Source organism: Festucalex cinctus, chromosome 4 (genome assembly GCF_051991245.1).
Source record: "Festucalex cinctus isolate MCC-2025b chromosome 4, RoL_Fcin_1.0, whole genome shotgun sequence".
NCBI lineage: Eukaryota > Metazoa > Chordata > Actinopteri > Syngnathiformes > Syngnathidae > Festucalex > Festucalex cinctus.
Genome location: NC_135414.1, coordinates 21,577,378 through 21,600,309, shown reverse-complemented (window position 1 = coordinate 21,600,309; position 22,932 = coordinate 21,577,378). Strand labels below are relative to the sequence as shown.

General features: G+C 39.8%; 1 long non-coding RNA gene across 1 annotated transcript in view; it reads left to right on the top strand.

Annotated features, from left to right (window-relative positions):
- Positions 1 to 22,932, top strand: part of LOC144017120 (uncharacterized) — a 189,088-nt gene that overhangs the window by 43,334 nt on the left and 122,822 nt on the right. The window contains exon 2 of the long non-coding RNA XR_013283112.1: positions 12,979 to 13,038. This is a non-coding gene — a long non-coding RNA (uncharacterized LOC144017120). The remainder of the gene's footprint in view (positions 1 to 12,978; positions 13,039 to 22,932) is intronic.

The following is a 22,932-nucleotide window of genomic DNA, read 5'->3' as shown; positions in this document are numbered from 1 at the left end:
ACCCGACCTGTGTGTTTACATTGCACTAGCTTTGGCAGATATCTGATATGTATCAGATTTCTCGCCATGTCATCACTCATTTGCCAAATGTGCAACTCGAGAGCAAAAAGTTGGTATTGTGTCACTTGAACCTTGCAATGTAAATCTAGCACAAAGTGTGTTTTATAACTAGTATCCATCCATCTTCCGTTGACTTTGCTTTCACGACAAGCAACGACAATCAAGACAAATTATGCTGATTTCTGATTTAAAATGTATAAACATTGCTAGTTTTGATGTAACCAGCAGCAGACTGCGTTCAGTGCATTTGCCAATATCTTCTCTTTATCGCAAGGGGTAAACTCTGTAGGGATTACCAGGAAGTAGTCTTATCTGATTTTAAATACCCGGCATTGCTTAAAGTGTTGTGATCTTTCTAATGGCAGCCTCCATCTCCACATTGTTCTGGATGATCCTGCAGGCTTGCTCCTCCGATGAGTGGCTGGAGGATGAGATTTCCAAGAAAAGTGGTGGTGCTCTCATGAGTGGTGGTGGTGGTCCGGGGTGTTGCACAGGTATCTGTGGGAAGAGGACCCTCGTCGAGCACCCTGTACCTCATTAATATGCAGACAGGTGCTCTTTTGGCGGGTTCAGAAGCAGTTCAGTGGCAGCCAGAAGGCAAGTGCATTTTACAAGGCTTCTGGAGGATCTCTGAGCCGACCAAGCCAATAATCCTACTTTCAGGAATGGGAGTCTTTCCTCTCGCTATCAATCCCAGATCGAAAACATCAAATAGAATATCTGGAACTCCCCTCCTCTTACACACACACACACACATAAAATCACTTACTAGATCGAAATAGACAAGCAAGCAAAAGTGTCATCACCTTAGGGATGAGGGGATGGATGGATTTTCCTCAAATTGCAGAATATTTTCCTCCAGTGAAAGCCGATGGTTAAGCACGGCACTTATTGATAAGGTTGTGCGCTGGGGAGAAGCAATCGGTAGAAGTGCTCTTTCATGTTGCTCTACGTACAAGAACAAAGCGAGGATTAAGAGTGGGCCTTTCAGCCACAACACAGGAAGAGTATTTTTATCATTTCTTCAGACTCCCCCTGGGAGGATTGTCCTGTCGCCTGTGGTGGGGTACCATCCCCCAACTTGGGGTCTTTGCCTGGCACCCGGGAGTGTGGGAAATTCCCGCCTCCTGTATGGCAGCTGGCAACCGCATTTACAATATGCCCATTTAGATTGGCAAGCACAATGGGTGGAACAATCTCATATTGTCTGTAAGCAAAGTACAACAAAAATGTTGGCTTTGCTGAGAAACACAAAATATAAATCCCTTCTGTTATTTCTGCTTATTCAATGTGCCTGTCTTATGCAAATTATCTTTTTTTTTTTTTTTTTTTTTCACAAAAAAAAAAAAATCCTGGAAATTTGTTGCCAGATGCTGAAAATATAGGTCCAACGTTGTCTTTTTTTTTTTTTTTTTTTTTCCCCCCATCTTCCTGAGCTCAGCGAAGTATAGCAGCAAATCCTGCAGACCTGCACAATTTTCAATCAAGACGTTAAATTTGTTTGACAAGCTGATCACATCGCAGCATTATTTTGTTATTATTTATCTTCAAGTTATAGGTATTTCCCTTCTTTTTTTGCAGTAAGTAGCATTTCATGTATTTTCTTGATTGATAGATTCTTATATTGTCGTCGTTAATTGCAATCGCAATTGCAACGCAAATCTCAAATTTGTTGCTCATTTCATTGCAAATTTCATGGTTGAATATCATCTTTTTTTTTTTTCCCTGAGGTCAGCAAAACACATTAGCATATCATGCACCTTCTGTAAAATAATTTTTCAAACATAGGTGTCTGTTTATTGTCACATTTTTGGGAATTTTTGGACCCACACCTTTCCCAGCAAGACATAGCAACATTTCATGCACCATCTTGATCGATTGCATGGCATAAGCACTTCAATTTGTCATCAGATTTTGGCTAATTTTGCATCACTGTGAGGCATAACAGCATAATCATTCATCTTTGAGTTGAAAAAAACAACAACAACAAAACAAAAAATCAGCTTCTTCTCATGGTTGCTCACATGATCCCAGCATAGCATCTTTGTCCTCAAATTCTAAGTTGCTTTAAGTAAACAGCATTTCATGCACTTCTTGAATGAGGACTTTAATTTGGGTGATTACATGATGCCAGCAAAGCATCTCTGTCTTCACGTTTCGGCTAATGTTGGGCCGGTGCCATCCACAGCGATCCATAACAGTTATCTGTTTTACGCATTATTACAAGCTGAGAGGAAGGGAAGTTAGGGAACATATTCATTTTTTCAAGTTGAAGCGCATATGAGCCTTAATTGAGGATCAGCTGTGTGAATGATACTTTGTAAATATATGAAGTAAAAAGACAGCAGCAGCACTTGCTGGGGTTGTTTCGTTACCTTCACTAACCTTCCCGCGGGACACAAAGGTCCCTTTTAAAAAAAAAAAAAAAAAAGGTCCGTCTTTGTTGAATTCAATCCAGGTATCCTTGCGATTAATTACAACTGAATAAATAATGTGCGCTGGGCCTATTTAACGGGTTTTATTCTGGAGACGGTGAGGGCCATTTATTACCAGGGTCAGTGTGAGAGGGCGAGATAAGCAAGCGTTGCATTGAAACAGGCCATACAGGTAGAATTTAGAACACCAATTAAACCACAGGACAATCACGACATAAATCACAACTTGAGAGAAACTATTGATCAGTTCCCGAACACAAGCTACTTTTCTTGGAAAATAAAAAAAAAGTCAAAGCAAAAATGAAACAAGTACGAGATTAGTCTTACTTTGTTTTTGAGTGTCCGGGGAGGCAGGTGAAGTCTGCCCTTATTACCAATGTCAGAGATTCAATTAAGCACGAGGGAAGCAAATGATCCCAATGAACTAATGATTAATCCGGCAGGTCTATTTACTAATGTACCAGAATGCATTAGAGGCATAAGTTAATGGGGACAGGACATCAATTCAAATACAAATGAACCGCATTTGCATCGGATGCTTATTGACTGGCGTAACAAAACGAATTACAAAAGGTAATCTACTTATAAACCTTGGGAGAGGGATGAAACATGATTCTCAACATATCTGCTATCCGCTCTCGGAGTCGCCTGGAGAAATGACGACGTCAATACAAACATATCGAACGCTTTGTTGTCAAAATAAAACATCTGTTTAAGTTACGACAGGAGTCGAGGATCAGTTAAGGTGATTTCCTGTCAACCTTTAAAGACTTTGACCGAAGGAAACTTGTGTGCGATGTGTGTTCGTGACTTCTGTTTTCACACATTGGTCGTCCAAACTAACACCAAAAGGATGAGTCAGATGGTTTTGTCAAACGGTTTTAAATGATTTATCCTCTGATGGTGCTTTGAAGATTGACTAGGTCCAACATGAAGATATTAAAGCAGTTGGTAGTTGCAGGGAGGAAGACGTCTGTTACTTTTATTTCTTGGCACGTTCAGGGACACATCCTCACGCCTTTACGTTGCCATCTTCAGAGATGAATCCATTAGACCAATGTATGCATGGCTCGTGCCGGAACTGCGCAGAACTAACTCGGCGACTTGTTATGAATATGTTTAGGATCGAGCGAGCGCAAATGATGTTTTTCAAGCAGCCCAGCGATTCACTTTGCGCGTGACGTGTTCATCTTTAAAGCGTCGCAGTACACCCTTTTGTGGCTGTTTTGGAGTTTTGAGATGTGCCTTGAATAAATTGGAGTCTCATGCGGGGTGAGGGACATGACTGGGAATACCAATCCGGTGCGATAGTAGACTTGCCAGTTGCATGCTGTGAATGGTTGGAACTGTATTAATTTGAAGGAAGCTTCTCCCTGTGTGGAAATCAGAGGAAATAGTTTGCAAAATAGGCTCCTTCTAAGAAGTCATATGAACAACATTCTGTCATGAGCTGGAGGTTGGATCCCAAAGCGCAGACACAAATAAGATTTTAACTATTTATTCACATCGAGAGGCGTGGAACAAACTTGACTAGACGAGAGACAAAGAGAGTTGCACAGAGGACAGTGGTAACAGAAGTAATAATCCGACAAAGACACACACTTCTCAGGAGGCTTATATAGACAAGGAATTGATCTGATAGGTTGTGACTAGACATGTGGGTAACAGGACTGACATGGAATTATCTGATTGGCTGTTGACCAGGTAAAGGGATTAAAGATTCCTGACATCACATAGTCCTTGATATCACATAACATCACATAGCGTAAAACCAGTTGAAACTAGATGCTAGTTACATCAGTTCAAAACAAACACTTGTTACATCAGTACATAACAGACACTTGACCTCACAGTCATGAACCGTTCTTAACAGGTCATGAACTGAAACTTAACCCTGGCATGACCCCAGACATGACATATTCCTAAAACTAGACTATTGAAGACTATTGAAAAATTGCAAAACCAGGTCAAGTGGGTCTCCTGTTTTATGTCATCACTTCACACGGCACAGGAAGGCACATTCAATCATCAACATATTTAGCATTTGTATATTTAGGAATCTCATCTATTCCTGTTTTTTTGGTGCTCTTCCTAAATCACCCCAAACCACCACTAGATGCCGCCAAGCAGTGTTAATTTTGTCAACGAAAACTAAATACAAATATTTTTCACTGGACGAAAACTAAACTAGACCAGACTAAAACCTCCATTGAAAAACGTACAGTTCTTCACTATTTACAGCCGAGTTTGATCCCTGTATATAGACCGACATGTATTCACACCTCCAGGAAATTTGAATTCCAAGCATGTTTTTGGAAGCTATGCGGAAACCAAACACAAAAATTCCGTCTCGTCGGAAAAACACAATCGTCTTTAAGGTGAGTTATTTCCCGCCGCCGCATCTGATCGATCGCTTCCCTGCTGTGATTTCTGTGCTTTGGGGCAATTTCATTTTCCGGCGCCTCGGAGAAGTTATCTAAATGGATTGCACAATCAAGCGCAGTGCCCCGTAACCATACGGCAAATAATTATTCTGTGTTCCGATGTTTGACAGGAAAAATTAGTAACAATCACCAAGAGAGCAGGTGTTTTTCTTTTTCTCACCCGCCTCTCCTGCTTACTTTCCCCCAAATGCCTGCAGCAGTAACGCTTGTGCGCAAGACTCGTATTGATTTTAAAACCATTTGACAAAGAATAAATAAGACTGGAGAGGAGGGAGGCCTTAGCCATGAGCTTTTTGATCAATCAACATGTCGCAGCTGGAACTAAATTCAATTCTTATTTATCAAAATCCCCCCCCCCCCCGCATGCTCGTTTAGAATGCTACACGACGGCGCTCTGCAGAGACTCTTAACGGTCCTTTGAGCCACGAGCATCACTGTCACCGCCATGGATTTCTTGACAGGAATACTTTGTTGTGAAATCCTTATCATGTGCATTAGAATTGCATGAGGTCGGATATTCACACAGATGTGAGATAAATTAGGCCAGAATCTGCCTAGAAACTGGCCCAGTGAGCCAAGGGAAATTGAGACAGGTAGTTCGCTACTCAATATCAATACTACTACTATTATGAAATTATATAACTAACTTTTTCACAGTAGGGGGCGCCTATGAGTCTATTCAGGATGGAACGTTCACATGCTCAAAAATTTTGTCAACACTTTTTGAAACTGTTTGTATTTCTCGAAATCTTACTTCTTATCATGCAATCACCTTTTGAGTGCTTTCCTGTGGATTTTTAACCATTTTTAGTTTGAGTGTCATATCTTTGGCATGAAAGGTGTTTTACCAATCAATTATGATTGAGGGCACCACTGCTATTTGCGGATGATAGAGACCTAGCACAGGCACAAATAGAGAATATCCATGAGTAATTGATGCCACCCTAAAATGGGTTATTATGTAATACTGTAATTGTCAACGGATGCCCCAATATGGTGGCAAAGGACTCCTTTTGTCTAAATGAAACTCCTCAACTCACCAGATGATACCAAGTCTGGTGTTGTTACCTTGGCATGAGCGCAAAGTGAATTTTCCATGAATTGTGATCAGTTTTAAAAAATAAATAAATAAATCAGAATTTGCAACCAAACCACAAATATAATAGTTCAAAGACAGCTTTGTCAAGATATTTGGTCCAATTGTGACCAAACAGGAATCACATGTAGGCTACTATACAAATGGCTAGTGCTAAATTTAGGGTGTTCAGAAATTCTAAATTAAAAACCCGGGACACTAGAATGTTGTGTTCTGACTTTAGTTAATGATAAATGATCTTCTTTGACAATTCAACAGCTGTAAATCAGACAATGCACTCACAATTAACCTACATTTTTTACTCGGTCCTGGCAACTATTAGAGGTCAGGGTTAGGATTAAATCAGTTCAACCGGGACATTTCATCAGCCTGTGTTTGACGACCCTCCATTAAACAAGGTCATTGCCATTCTCCACCCACATGCAATTACAAAAATTCACATTTATTTATTTATATATTATTATTATTTTATTTGTTAGAATTTGTCTAATGTATATGCTGTCAGATTGGCAGCACTCAAACCAAATCGCTAAATTTCCAAAATGACTATAATGGCGCACTAAATTTCTTGTCTTCTTGTCTTTAATTTTTTTATTTCTTTTTTTTTTATTTCTTTTTTTTTTTTTTTTAGTGTTTTAGTTTTCTAAATAATCGGGCTGCGTGGGGTGCGATGAGTCCGTTATTGGCAATGTAATGTTAATGATGAAGAATTGAAGCATTCAAAAAATATTGTTACACCGCATGCTAGTGCCATAATTACATCTGACATTTGTACAAAAGAAGATGACGTGCACTGTAAGATGCTAGCTTGATGTTGAACACGCAGTGAATTCACGGCCGCAGATGGCCTGCTATTTCTTTACATCCCCCTTGGATCAGCTGCACACACTGTAATTTATGACGCTGTCAGCGTATGTTCAGAGATCAGCGGTCATGATCCAAGGCAGTCATTTGATGACAATGCGGCGTGATAATCAACCAAGACCCCGCAACTCCTTGCTTCAAAACACGGCTGATTAGGAAATCCATTTTCAATCATCAGCCATCAAGTCAGATAAAAACCCTTTCTTGACTTGCCTTGTTGCGGAGGAGGAATACAACAGAGCTCATCATTTTAGAGCAGGAAGGCCACGCCCACTCATCCACCTCTGCTCCAACATCAACCCTCATGATTGCTTGTTTAGTGCACGCATGCTTTTGTACATTTCAAAAACATGTTATCATGTTTGTCATGGACTGAAAGACTGTAGCGAACCAACACGGACTTAGGAACACATTCAACTCCACTCAATCAGGTCTTTAAAGGGTAAACATTAAGCTTAATTTTCTATCAAACGTGTACCTGTCCTATTACGACAAAGGCTCTGATTATAATTGCTGGTTATTGCTGCGGATTCTTCAGGATTATTCCAGCCTTGGAGTAGATATAAAATGTCCTTTAATGTTAAATTAATAACTTCAAAACAGACAATAGCCCCTGTCACTACCAGGGCCAACGATGACCTAGGTTGCTGGTCTTTAACACTACTTAATATGTGCTAAGGTCTGTTAAATTACACTTCAAAACTGCAAGAGAAAAAAGTAGAGAATCTTACCTATGCGATGGGGTGGCGTGGCTCAGTGGTAGAGTGGTCGTCTCCCATCAGTGAAGTTATAGTTTCGATCCCCAAGACACTGAGCCCCGATTTGCTCCCAGTGGACCAGGCAGCGCCCTGCGTGGCAGCAGCCGACAACTGGTGTGTGAATGGGTGAATATGAGGCTTTGTACAGCGCTTTGGGTGCTATAGCTAAAAAAGCGCTATATAAATAGCAGTCCATTCCATTCCAATTTGAAAGAACAAAAGATAAATGGAGGCTTATTCCCTGTTGCTTGACTAATTTGAAATGATTTGGCAATTAACATTACGTGGCGCAGTAAGAAGCGGGTGTTTTGACAGCGTAGATTTGGATGAAATCTATCTTGAGTGGCTCGTTTCTCCCACAATGAGAACTCCTTCATACAAGATGAGAGGGGGCAATTATTATGAATTAAACATGCGATGAAAAAAGTGTTTAACGTCATTAATATGTCTCATTATTTTCGCTGGCCCATTGTCCACCCCCATCGCAATATTTGCATTGAGCCGAAGAGGCGACGCTGTGTCAATGTCAAACGGGGCGTTTGTAATGTCGCTGAGCGCCGAGTTTCACATATTTTCAGCGATGCATTAGCATCAGGATGTGTCGTTTCCATTTCTCGGAGACGAGCAGGAAGCCGACAGCCCGGGCGGATGTGTAAATACAAGAGAAATCACTTAACTATGACATCATCTGTGCCAGAGTATTACTCTTCCTTTTTAAAAGGAGATGCATCTATGATCCTTCCTGACCAGCCGTTGCTATATTCCTAATCTTTGAGGAAAACAAATGAAAAAGTGATGATTAGGTTGAGGGGGGCTAAAATCCCATTCAGGTGCCTTGTGAGGATATGTTGCTAGAAAAGGCAAAAATCACCAAATTAAACAATTGCTGACATTATTTTACCCTGTTACTGTGGCTCCACATTTTGTATTATGCACTTGTCGGCGTCTGATTTCTGGCTGCCCTCAGTCACCTTTGCAATAAAACTACTGTGTCATTTCAGCGTTTGAAGTGAAATGGTGCAAAATGTCAAAATCAAACATGCACAATTAAGTTAGCTTTCTAACAGTAAGTTTCATTTTCAAAAAGGTTGGTGACACTCAACCGATATTCAAAACTGCACATCCACTTTCAGTGACCCCATATTACTAGAATTCCATACATAAATGAATCTTGATTGGCAACCGGCTTGGCCACTGAGGCAAGAAAAAAAAAATCCACTGCTCGGCAACATGGCCTGTGTCATATTAAAAAGCTCATTAGCTTCAAAGCCATTAAGAAGGACTGTAAATAGTTGTGCTTGGCGGGCACCCGCGTGGGCCTCTGATGCTGACAGTCTGACATCTTGTTTTATGCTGTTTATTTCTCCGTCATCCATTCAAAAACAAAGACATGAGACCCCAGGCCCGATAAGTGGCTGAACTTGAGTTTATAAAAACACACGGGCCTTTAAGAGCCTTTTACAAGACACTTGAATGGAGTGGCATGACTGGTTTCAAATTTTTGTGAGTTTATTGAAATTGAAGTTGAGGACATGGCGTGACATGAGTGTTTATCGGACGAGCATAAACGCAGGCCTGAGTCTGCCACGGCACAAACTCAGAAATCATGTTCGAACAATGTGTGTCACATGATGTGAAGCATGTAGAAATTCTTTTAAAGGAATTTACAGGATAATCATCTGGACCATCTATTGTCGAAATGCAATCAATGACACTGTTTAAAGAAGCCATTTTTCAGATTTGGATTTTAAATCCTGGCTCTGGACTTCCTGATTTGCACATTTTCCTGTGCTTCCTCACACATTTTTAAAATGTGCATTTTTGGTTAATTGAAAACTCTCAATTGTCCATAATTGTCTATGATCTTATAAAATGAAGCTCCTCCCCTCAGTTCAACATAGACATACTTGGCACCAGGATGCCACCAAATGGCACCAAAGCATTATTTTTAGATTCGACATGGCTTTGGCCTCCTGAGCACAAAAACAGAAAATATGCAAGTTGATCAGAAAATAAATGATGAATTTGGGGGCAAAAAAAAAAATACAAAAAAAAAAAAAATATATATATATATATATATATATATATATATATATATATATATATAAGTGAATATGCCTGCATTTATTAAAGTACGTGGCTCAGTTGTTTTTATTAAGATCTGTTCCACCTGGCAACATCTTTTCAAGCCAAACATGGAGACTAAATCAAAAATATATTTTTTGTTCAATTAGCAAAGTTGATTATTCATATGGAGGCCATCGATTAAACTTGTGCTGTCAGCCCCCTCATTATTCCCCTCAGAAGTAGCGAAATGCTCCGTCAAGATGCGCAGCGACGAGGATGAGTTGATGATGTGCACCTCTTAGCGGCCTGACATTTTCATCCATCACGTACATTTTGGAACTCTCAATCTGCTTGCTGCTCCATCATCGCGCCGCCACTGTAACGTGGCCGGGGAGTTTTCCATTAATGAAAAAATAACATATCACGACACAACCATACAAATGGGCTGCGGGAGAAGTGAGAGCACTTCAGAAAATGCTCAGATAATTAGACTGTCCGGCAGCAGATTGATGGATGCCCTATAATTACCTTTGTGTTATTATTTCAGGGCCAGACAAAAAAAAAAAGGTGGAGAAGAAAAAGCTCGACTTCATTAATCTCATTAATGTGCGGAATTAATATCATTTTATCAGACATTCCAGAGCTGCTGGTGGTGTGCGGTGCTGGAGTCATGATTCAGAGCTGTCAGCAGAGAGCACATCAATCTAAGTCGCGGGAAAATCTATGCAACAAATATGGCGGTCGCTGCATTCCACTTTTGTTTTATTGTCAGTTCACTGCAGTTCGCAGTTTATTTTCAAAGAGAGGAACAACATTCTTGTATCCCCCTTTTGTAGCTATCAAATGTTTTTTTTTTTTTTTTTTATGATTCCAGTTCAGTGTAAATATGAGCGTGAATGGTTCTGTGCCCTGCTATTGACTGCTGATCAGTCCAGGCCAGGGTGTTGTCTATCTCTCGTCAGCTAGGATTGGCTCAGCCACAGGTGTCAAACTCAAGGCCCGGGGGCCAGATTTGACCTGACATGATTTTTTTTTTTTGTGGCCCGCGAAAGCAAATTCTAACCCCGGGTTTTCACCGGATGCGGTTGCGGTGCGGTTGCGGTGCGGTGCGTCTTGACTGCGTGCTCCGGACGGGTCAATTTTTTTGTCAATCCACACCGGCTCCGCACAGCTGCGGTCCGGCAGCTCCGTCGCCGCCCACTTCCCAACGTGTCTCGCGGGACCGCGCGCGCGCGATCATGTGGCATTTCACAACGACAAACATACAGAAAGTCTGTGCTCAACAGAGAAGCAGAAAGAGAGGTGGACTTCTTTTGATTTAACCTTTTCTTCTTCTTCTGCTATGAGATTCCATGCAGCATCCTTTTTTTGTTGTCCTTGTAAAGTATATTAATAACGAGAGTCGGGTCAGTGCGGGTCCACTCTTTATTTCTGTCTTCCGCGTCCGGCTGCCGCTCAGTACGGCAAGCGAGACGGGCACAACAAGCAATCGCGAACATCAAACTCACAATACATTACAGTCCTTATAAAAAGGATGTGCCGTGTCATATATTATTTTGTGGTTTTCCACCTCCAATATAAACCTCTCCTCGTCCATGTTCGCTGGTGTCTAAACCGTGAATGAGCACATGGCCCGGCGACGCCCACGTCACGTTTTGCTGAAAAACTTGCAAAATAGGAGCTGGCGAGTGTTTTATTCTGAAAGGTAACCGGAAATTTATTTTGAAACTGCCTCGGTCTTCCTGTCCCGCTCGATGTGTTTTGTGCTAGCTTGCCATTTGCCGGAGGCCTACCGCTGCGGCGTCCGGCAAAAATAGAAAATAGGTCTATCCTTGCGGAAGGCCTGCGGCACGCCGCAGGCCTTCCGCAGTCGACACGCAACGCACCCGCAAGCGGTGTAAACTGCACCATTGAATGAATGGAATCTAATTGCTTGCGTCGCCGGACCGCACCGCAACCGCACCGCAACCGCACCGCAACCGCAACCGGTGAAAACCCGGGGTAAGTTAATCGAATTCATGTTATTTGCACAGATATCTACATTTAAATTGTCTTCACTTTTAAAAAAATTTAGATATTTTTTTTTTTTGTTAATAACCCCCCATTTAAAATAAACGTAAACAATATTTGACCAATTTTGACTTGCTTCTGATTTCAAAAGTAGTATGCAATATGAAGCAATCACACATTTCTTTGGGTTCACTGTCAAAGTGACCTTCCAGAGGAATTCACAGCTACGATGACAAAAATTGTTTAAAAAAAATAAATAAATAAAAGTTTTACACTTATGGTAAGTGGTCTAGAAAATTGATGTATGAATTGTGATTCCATTCATGTTTTAAAGGGAACTGGAATTGAAAGTGTCTGCATTAACGCACTTCGCAATGCTGGCTCGCCTCATTTTTGACATTTTCAGTGCTGTACAGTATATTTGATGGGTGTGATTAAAATAATTCATTATCATAAAACAATTCTGTCGATACATCAGTCCAGCAGTATGATGTATTATGTGGTAAAGTAAGAATGTAGTGCAATACACAATTAGTAGTACAATTCTATTAAAAACAACTACAAAACAGATTAAAAGAATGTAAAATGTAATATGAATGTAATATAAAATAATAAGTAATATGTGTATAATTTTGAGAAATGTAAAATGACATTTAATAAATTCTTTGAGAAAAAAATAAAAAAAACATCATAATGAAGTCTAAATAAAAAATCTAGACTAATGCGGACTAATCTATAAAAATAATAATAATAATAATAATAATAATAATAATAATAATAATTTTCTCAGTGCTGGTGTTGGGCATAATCCTTACATCTCCAAAAACTTCACTTTTCAGAAAACTACAAACCCAGCATGATTGTGGAAAAAAATTAAATACAATAAATGAAATCGGCCAAATTTGGATGTGTTGTTTCCACCCAACAGTGATCGTAATCATGATAATCTGATGAGTCAACCATTGCCATAGCAAAAGTATTCATTTATATTCTGCAAAAAAAAGCTTTGAATTATTATTTGTTTTAAGACCACCCAAAATCAAAAATGTCATCTGAAAAAGTAAGTGCCAAACCTATCATGTACCGAAATGAGTAATATAAACGCTCATTCATTTGTCTGCAGCAGACATGCAAATTTGTCTGCTAAATATGCAGTAATCGCATTAACCTGGATTGAGCTCAAGGTTGATTGTCGTGTTGCCTCAAGGGCTGTTCAACAGCTGTTTTCTGCTTCTCTTCTTTAGACTGCATCAAAACTAACACCTTGCTGGCCCGTCGGACAACGGAGGAACGCCTATGATGAGGTAAACGCAATCTTTGCTTTGAGTGGCAACTTGTTGTCATTCATAATTTCAATGAGATGCACGGAAATGCTACCTTGCCGTCTGTTTTATGGTGGGGGCGAATCATAACTGCGACACACACGAGTTGGACCACCTGCAGTCTGGAAGTCATTACAGCAGGGTCATAGGATAACCTAAGTCACTTCATTTCAAATTGGGTGTAAAGATCCCATTTCCTCTCCAAGCTGAACCACCTGCGGGACGACTACGATATGATGTACTTCCCACCCTCGCCGCTATTCTGTTTTAGCAACACAAAGACCGATTTTGTGGAAAGTGGACAGGCTACTACCAGGGGCGTAGCCAGAAAATTTTCAGTGGGCTGGCTAGGGTGGCACAACATTTCAATGAGGGGTTGCCATAAGTGCACCTTTGATTGCCGTTTAGTGTAAGAATTAAATGATTACTAAAGACAGATTCTTTAGAGTTTGCATTCAGGTTAGTTATAAGTATACAGCTAATAAACATGCTTTTGTGGCAGAGTATCACGTGATCTAAGAAGATTGCTTTCATGTGAAAACGGCAGCAAAGTTTTAAAATGTATCCCCAAGATGTGGGGGTGGTCAAAGTGGGACTAGGCCATCACATATCTCCGCCCCTGGCTGCTATCGACTTATACCATAGTTGTGGTTTTACTGATTGGCTCTCATTCGGTAGATGCAGTATTATACTCCACAGTCGCCTTTGAAGATACATGCAGAAATGACAAACATAAACACAAATGCTAAGCTTAGCATACATTGGACGCTGCAATATTATGGCACGGTGGGTTTTCTGTGATACTATTTTGAAATAGAACCGTAGGAGTAGTTGGTCACAAACAACAAAAGGGAATGTGTGTGATTGTGTGGCTGTTTTTATTTTTCCAGGCTGAATCTTGTTGATGTTTATACTTAAAAAAAAAAAAAAAAAAAAAAAAAAACAGCAAGCATAACACTGCTCCTGTCCAGGGTGGAGTTTTCCTGCTTTGGGGTGTTGCCCGTGGGTGAGTGGGAAGTTTTCCTGAGGGAGATTAACGGCATTCGTAGGCGGCGTGGGCCGTAAGAAGCCATGAAACCTGGCGTCCGCGTCCTAATTGGGACTCATTAATCACACGAGGCAGAGAACAACCCAATGTTTCTTTCTGTCGTAATGTTGAGGTCTCTTCTGTGGACAAGGACCCCGTGTCATAGTTGCCACATGTGGGCCAGATGCTGATCAAACTGTAGTCAACATATCGTTTAAGAAGCAGTTAGCATTAGCTTGTTTGGTGCTGAGATGCCGGCACTAGTCTCTATGACTTACTTTAGTTTTTCTCTGGAAAATATATACAGTACTTTTGTCAAATATACTTCTAAAATGAGGAAAAATATGGGATTTAACATCATTCACTGAAAATTACCTTGTTTGTGTCCTTGAGAAAAAAAAATGATTTCATTCTTGTAATGCTACATTTTTATTTTTATTTTTTTAAATGAAACGTGGTCATTGTATTGAACTATATTTTTTAATGTTGTAATCTTATGGATTTATATATATATATATATAAAATACAACTTTATTCTTGTAATGTTACCTTTTTTTTAGGGAAAAAATGCACTATAGTGTCATAATTTAATGATCTAAAAAATGCATAATAATATTAGGTCTTTTTTTTTTCAGCAAACAATCTTGACTATCTCATAATAATACTTTGTTGTTGAAAGAATTGAGCACTATTCTTGTATAGCTATAACGTAGAAGCACAAATTATGATTTATTGCGTTATATATTTTCACATTATTTTTGCCTTGTAATATGAAAAAAAATAGCTTAAATTTTTTATTTTATTGTGGTAATTTTGCTGATTGTTTTTCTCCCAAAAATACACTTTTATTCTTGTAATATTAGGCCTATTTTTTATTATTATTTTTTTTTTTTACTGGAAAAAAAATGTTCCTTATTTTCGTAATATTGGAAGAAATATCAAAATAATTGGGACTTTTCAACAAATTAAATTTCAAAAATTGTGCTTTTACAAATGTTTCTTTATATCGCTTTATTTGATGCATATTATGATTTTTGTTCTTTTTGAAAAAAAAAATGTACACTAAAAAAATACAAATTGCAAATTTTATCAATTGTTACAATTTTTTACAATATGACACATTTCTTTTTTTCTTCAAGGAAATCGACATTTGTGATAAAATTATGACTCCTCGGGATTTAAAAACCTTTTCTGAAAACTTGCTTGAAAAAATTTGGCTTTATTTATGTATTTATTTTTTAAAGTATTGGAACATTTTTATTTTGTCAAAAGAATGAAATGATTCTGACTCCTCCCTGTTGACTGATATGAACTAGGCGTGGGAGTACATCTGAAAGCTGGAAATCATCACCCCCTTCCAGCAGCCATCGATCGAAGCAGCAGAAAATCCATAGCGGCTGATTTGTGAACCATTACGTTTTGAAGGCAAAGCTCATAATGTTCATATTCAACAGCTTTACTGTGTGCCCGTTGAAGGCGCGCTAAAGAGACAGGGGGGGGGTTAGTGCGTTAAGACACCGAGTGTTTACAGGCAGGCCGTTAGAGAACCAGGGAATCGTGTTGGAGGGATTGAAGCTCATTAAACAAATCAATGTGAGTCTATCTGCAAGATTGCCCGCACGTGCAATAAGACAAAGAGAGGAAATGCACTGTGGGGGATGTGTTATTATCATATTTACAAGTTGTCTTTGGATTCATTGAAGCGTCGCAACAACATTGCAGCCCCAACAGTATCATCGCTCAGCTTCAGTCCTTGTGTTTATACAACACATTAAATACATCATAGTAGGTGGTAGCCATTTTGTGAAACACCAAATTACGCATATGGAAATTTGCCCTTTTTGGGCTCAAGATTTGCAGATCGTGGACAAACTGCCGCCTCTGGGGTTTTGTGCTGTTGCAAGTCTTGTTTAGCATGTTTGGAAATTTCACAGGCGCACTGGCGTTTGGGCATTTCCTTTTTGACATGCTTCTAGTGCACCTGACAATTTGTTGTCTGAAAGTAGACTAAACTTTTCACCTGCTGGAACCACATCTAAAGGTAGTATAAAGCAACTTCGGTGAATGTAATCATAGTGCAGGCCTACAGATTCTGAGTTCTGCAGACGTGTGTGGTGGAAGTCATTATAACTCATTCATAAATCAGCGCACATCGAACCCTCTCAAGAATTGTAGAAATCAATTAATTGGATGAATTATTATTCTGGGGTGGCACGGTGGTTGACTGGTTAGCACGTCCGCCTCCCAGTTCTGAGGACTCGGGTTCGAGTCCAGCCTCCGGCCTTCCTGGGTGGAGTTTGCATGTTCTCCCCGTGCCCGCGTGGGTCTTCTCCGGGTACTCCAGTCTCCTCCCACATTCCAAAGACATGCATGGCAGGTTAATTGGGTGCTCCGAATTGTCCCTAGGTGTGGATGGTTGTTTGCCTCTGTGTGCTCTGCGATTGGCTGGCAACCAGTTCAGGGTGTACCCCGCCTACTGCCCAAAGCCAGCTGAGATAGGCTCCAGCGACCCTGGCAAACTTTTCTGCTTGTGACTTTGCCGCTAGGCTCTTCGAAGTTCCAGGGGTAGCGAAAACATCCTCAAGTCCAAGTGTAAGCAGAGCCGTGGTGAAAACCCAGATTATCATTGGCTAACAAGCAGTTGCTTCTCATAAGGTGAAAATAGTATACACAAAGCAAAAACAAATACAAAGATGACTAAGTAAATGAGAGGTCTTAAATCTGACTGAAGGGGCCTTGAACATTTTACATGACTGCTGCATATTGCACACTGATTTTTTTTTCTTTTTCATTTTATTTTTTACACGTAATAATTTTACCAGTTCAACAGTTTCTGCATTTTCATCAAGATCATTGGACATTGACCCGACTCTACTTCTATTATTTAATCAGTGGTTTTACTCCATTTATAGCATTTCTAAGCAAACAGTCAACATGTGAATGTGCTCTCAACTCAAATATTTGACCCGGTGTCATTTTTCAAGTGCTTTGACATCATCACTGCACGAGCCAGAAATAGTTTGAATAAGAGCTCCTATTCACAAGCGCAGCCTGATTGGGGTTACGATGTCTTTTTCGGCTTCATAAATCCAGCCTTGTTCCTTCTGCTCCTGGTCAGCCAGAGGTCACACACCACACACGCACACCCCCGTGTGCACGCACAAACGTACACACGCGCACACACGTTTCTGTATGTATTTTTGTACAACTCCCTCTGTGGTCCAACACCATTACATGGCATGAAATTAAACAGCAACTTTTTTTTAAGGAAACCATTATCCCGCAAGTGTCAAAAACATCATGAGGGAACCTGCAGTATATCAGAGTTTTTCCTTGAGTTACTTTACCTTGGCTTACGCGTGACCCGACTTAGAATTTTGTCGAGTAATGAGCTGAAAATGAACAGTAGAAATGCATGGAAACAAACATTAGTCATAGGCATAGATTCTTTATCCATTTCAAAAACTATTAATACTACTGCAGCTTACTGAGTCATTTACTGTAGTTTTGAAGTTTTTTTGTTTGTTTTTTGTTTTTTTGGTCTATATGTCTGTATTATGTTGTCCCCTGGTGGCCAAAGCACACATGCCAAAAGGAGCACAATATGTCAAGTCAAGTCAAGTCAAGTCATCTTTATTTATGGAGCTGGAACGGTATTTTATTTATCACGTAAAAAAAAAGAAGAGCTAGTTACAAATAAAACATGAAGTAAAAATTTCAATTGTCTGAAAAAAAACTGCTTCAGATAATCTTGAAAAACCTGACACAATATAATGATAATGATTGTATTATTTTTTTTTAATATGATAGTGCCAACAGATTTAATAAGAAGTACAAATTCTAATTTGCATATTGTGGCTGTCAAACAAAAGCATCCAAAGCATATACAGTATACTTATCACCAAATTTCTTTTAGTTTTGCTTGTGCTTAACTGGACCCCCCACAAAAAATTAAGTGATGCAGCACTAATTCAGTTAAAAACTTTCAAACTTAGACCACTGTAGGCTGTTACAGACTAATGTCCCCAACCACCAATGACAACAGAACCTCCTTGGCAGAGATAATAACAAATATGGCCTTATCTGCTGGATATAGCTCCCCATCTTCCCTGCGAGATATGTTGAGTGGCGTCCTAATCAAAAATCAATGCACCCACTTGAGTGGGGCCACGAGGCTTCTGCGGAGAGGTTATGTAATCTGATGATATCAATCATAACGCCGTTGGAGGCAATCCACCTGACTTCCACTGCGATGGGGTCACCACGTGAGCGGCGTGGGGGGAGGCCTCCATCAATTACCAACTATTATAGGGGTGGGCTTACTGTCATACAGTTGTGTCGACCGCAGCTTCTATAAATAATATTAACGGCAGTGGGCTCATCAATCAATAGGAGCAGAGTTGTATTGCCGCAGCCTAAATGGCGACTTCCACGATCGATGATTCTGGCTCCTGTGGATCGAGGTGAGGAAATCTAGCTCCATCCCAGCCCGGCGGCCCTCAGCCTGCCTTCACCACCTTTCGTGAACCAATTACTTGAACACAGTCTCATGGTCAGTCATCTTGCTGCTTTCTGGTACCAAATCTACAGGTGCAATCATCCCAACATGGCCACAATAGACACCGAGATATCACAATGAACAATCAGAAGAATACTATTTTGTTTTCTATGTTCAGTTTGACTGGAACAGTGATCCAATTGCAGAAAAGTTCATTTACATATACGGTTTAATGTTGCTTCCAACCCAAATTATGTTGCAAACCTGATAAAAGGACATCAAACATTCTTTCACTTCACAAATATCCTATTTCAAAGCAGCAGCACAGTAAGCATGCCAACCAATGGAAACAGAGAGTGGGCACGATATGTGGGAAAGCGACACCAGGGTCTTAACTGTTTTCATGCAATTAACATTCAGAATGCAAAAAAAGATGAATTAGTCCCATGGTGTCCCATAGACCTGAGATCTTTCCATCCCCAGCTGGAGCGGCCTCGTCGCAAGTGAATCATTCACCCGGAGAGCACCGTCTTTTAGAGCCTAGCAACAGCTCAAAGGCTAAACGGTTCAGCCGACCTTTGACTCCAACACTGATGCTTACCACAACATGTCATTGTGAGATATGAAAACACTCCCAGGTGTGTAAGTGTGCTTCACATGTCACTGAGCATTTATCAGACAGGATAACAACCCGGTGGACGAAGCTGTTAAAGCATCCGGCCGACAGGATGCTTTCAGTTTCAAAATACTGTTCAAACAACAATGCAAAAATGTGCAGTCTAGAAACAGTTGGGTCAAATAAAAAAAATAAATAAATAAAACCAACTATGGTTCAAAAATGGACTGATCCTCTACCTATATGTCAATTTGACCCAATTTTGAGTAAAAAATTGGGTCATTTTGCCACATTTACTATTGACCCAACTTTCTGGGTTGTGTAATTTTGTATACAATAATTCAGAAAGTTGGGTCAATATTAAATGTGTTTTAAAAAAAAAGAAGTAAAAAAACAAAAAAAACAAAAAACAAAAAAACAACAACAAAAAGGTATTTTGTATAAAACTAGACTAAGTGCAATTTCTGGAGAAATTGCGTGGGAATGCAGAAATCTGAATGCTAAGATTTGAATGCATGTGGAATGCTTATGAAGTACATTGAGAGATTATGAAATTATGACCTCCTGGTTACTGGACAATGCACTTTACCAACTGTGCCAACGAGCAGTATCAAACACCTGGTAACGATGATAAGTTATACGTATGGAAGTGGGTGCGAAAAGTGCCACTTAGAAATTGTTGAATGTCTATCCCTTTGAAAACGAATGGGGGAAAAATTGATATTTAACATTAAATCGTGCGAGTACTGTAAGTAATGTGGAATCAGACGATATATACCCCGGGAGGCGTGAATCTTTGAAGCAAGTAGAAATTTGAACAGTGTAAATCGGAAGAATTATGTGGGAGTTGGTACATGGCAAAAAAGTGTGGAGAATAAAAATCACAATAACATATGTGGGAATGCTATTCCCACAACAACCCATAAGGTTAGGTCAATACCAAATGTGAGTTAAAAACCAGTGTGACTCCCAGTTGTTTGTTTTGAAAATAAATAAATAAATAAATAAATAAATAAATAAATAAAAACAGCACTACATCATGTGAATCGTCGGCTGTGAATCTGCTTTGCTCCACAAGTCGTGTTCCAGTTTCGACAGATAAGCATCTCTCAGGTGGCCTCCACCATTGCTAGAACTCAGATGATCAAGTAATATGATTAAACTTAAAATCCCGCTGATTCTCATCAGCTCACATCAAACTATGCTTGTGGAGTAAATTAGCGAAAATGGAACGCATAATGTATTTCGCTCTCGGCTGGAATGTCTCGTCCCTTTTCCAATCAGCCTTGCCCGACCGCGGCTGTGACTTCAAGTGCTAACCCCAAGTTGACCTTCAGACTACAAAGTGTCTGGATCGACAATTAGCTGTGCGATACTAGCAATTTGTTGGAACAGGACATAGGGGTTAGTGTCATTCGGGCAGTGTAGAAGGCTCCTGACTAACCCGGAGCTCAGGGATCCACCATCTTTCAAAGCGGCGGCTTACAAGGCTTTTTCCCACAGAAGGCAGTTTTCCCTCCTTGCTCCTACTTTCTTGTTTTCCACCAACTTCTACACCGGCTGCTTCTGGAGGCACAAATCTGTACGTTGTGTGTCATTACCCCAAAGAAATTAAAAATATGACGCAAGTTGATTGCCCATGTATAGGTATATTCAAATCCAACCAGTGTGAATGGTCATTGAAAAGCACCAGCAAAGCAATCAAAGTAGTTCTACTTCCAGTATGACACAACAATGAATGAAGTAATTTAATAGTTAAATTCGTGTTCAATTGGTTTATCCTATGAATCGCTTTGACAACAGTGTGACTGACATATACAGGCGGTAACGATTGCACAAAAACTGGAATTAGGTGAATTTTTAGGCAAATGAGTAAATATACGTGTGACGAGCGCACCACAAATAAGCAAGGGTTCATTCACTGTAGTAAAATGTGGCGTTTAACTATAACTTGCAATACATACAATTCTATACTCTATTCACTTGAAATTCTCTTAATAAACAAAACTTCAACATGAGTCTCAGGTCAATTCAAAATCAATCAAATCTTTGTTTTTAAGACGTTTCACCAACATTATTTGAGGAAGTTCGAACTACTCCCTTGATGAGTTTGCAGCACAGAAATGGTCACAGTCGGTTGCGCGCTGTCAAACCAAGATGTATGAGTCGGCATGTAAGCGGACATAATTTCATGGTAAAGATGGGAAATGTTATTACAATTTGACATTTAGTAGGTGGGGGGACCTTTGCTCCGGATTAGCACTCGGGTTAGACTGGACTATTTGTGTGTACATGTCTCTCCTTTTAAACACTGTAAACAAAAGCAATCCATCATAAGTGTCAAGCGTCTTAATTGCTACCAGAGGTGGCAGACTAGTACACAGTTCAGTTGGAGCAAACATTCATCTATTTTTGTTTGTGGCTGGTGAACTACAAAAGGATTTGTTTACTGTATCTGAGAAGCGAATTATTAGCTTTTCTCCTTAAAGTTTGTAATCTGGGCCTCAAAATCCCCGCCCCAAACATTGCAGTCATAATCTTCAGAAATTATTTTCATTTAGTCTTCTGAATCTGAAACACATTTGATAAAATGTTTTACAAGACAAAATTTTATCGAGAGTGAATGCAAGTTGAAAATGTAACGAGCGGAATAAAATGACGGAGGATCAAAAGGTTAGCATTTTTTTTTCATGGTGCACACATTAACATTGTGTTATGACCACTTGCTCTTAGCGCCTCATGTTCATTGACTTCCAGCGCAGTCAATTCATAGCATAACAAGAAATTGACGCACGGCTGCAGTATCGCAATTTAATTCTCTCCGTTCTCAGCATTGATTTTTTTTCCCCCTTCTATGAACAGCTCCCACTAGCACATTAATATTGCAGCACAATTAGTTTGCACATTACTAAATTACCGGCAGATTAAAAGTGGAACAGCACAGTTCATAACCCGCCCCGCATAACTGCCAGAGAGGAAATTAATATGGATCCGAGTTGGTCCTCCGAGACGAGTGTGGTAAAACAATCCATAAGGAGGAAGTCGTCTGTGCAGGCGCGTCGGGAGTTTCCTGTCAGCAACGGGGTTGCCGGGGCAATTAATATGGCCTTTAATTAGATTTGCATATGAACGTCGATAAGCGGCGTGGAGGGCGCTCCATGTCAGTGGGCCACGCTGCGTTATGTGTTTTTTACTACGTTCGAATCCCATAACTAACGAGGTGAGAATTCAACGAAGCGTGTTAAAAGTCCGAATAAATTTGGCATCGAGAATAATGGAAATGGGAAATAAATGTTTGTTAACAAATGAAGGTGCACATAGCATGGTAATCCATTTACGTACACTAGTTCAACTGAGCTCTAATGCTGTATAGAACTGAAACTTTTCAGATGTTTTCCCCCATTGGTTTAGTTGAATTTATCATCTGCTTTAAGATTATCATTTATAGCCATATTTATTTCAGTGTTCCAATATAATACTAGACTAAAAGTTTTGAAACCGAGTATAACGAGTGTAGAGCCGTTCTAATGTCAACATAGCCATATTTTACTGAGCAGCAAAAATATAATAAATAAATAAATAAATAAATAAGGGGAAAAAAGACTTAATTGTGATAATCTTTTTCGTAAGAATTTAATTCTTTTAAGATTTTTTTTTAAACCCCATAAAATACCGAGTTGTTGTCAAACTAAATTTACGTAAACTTCCAGCATCTTCAGGAAATTCAAGCACCCA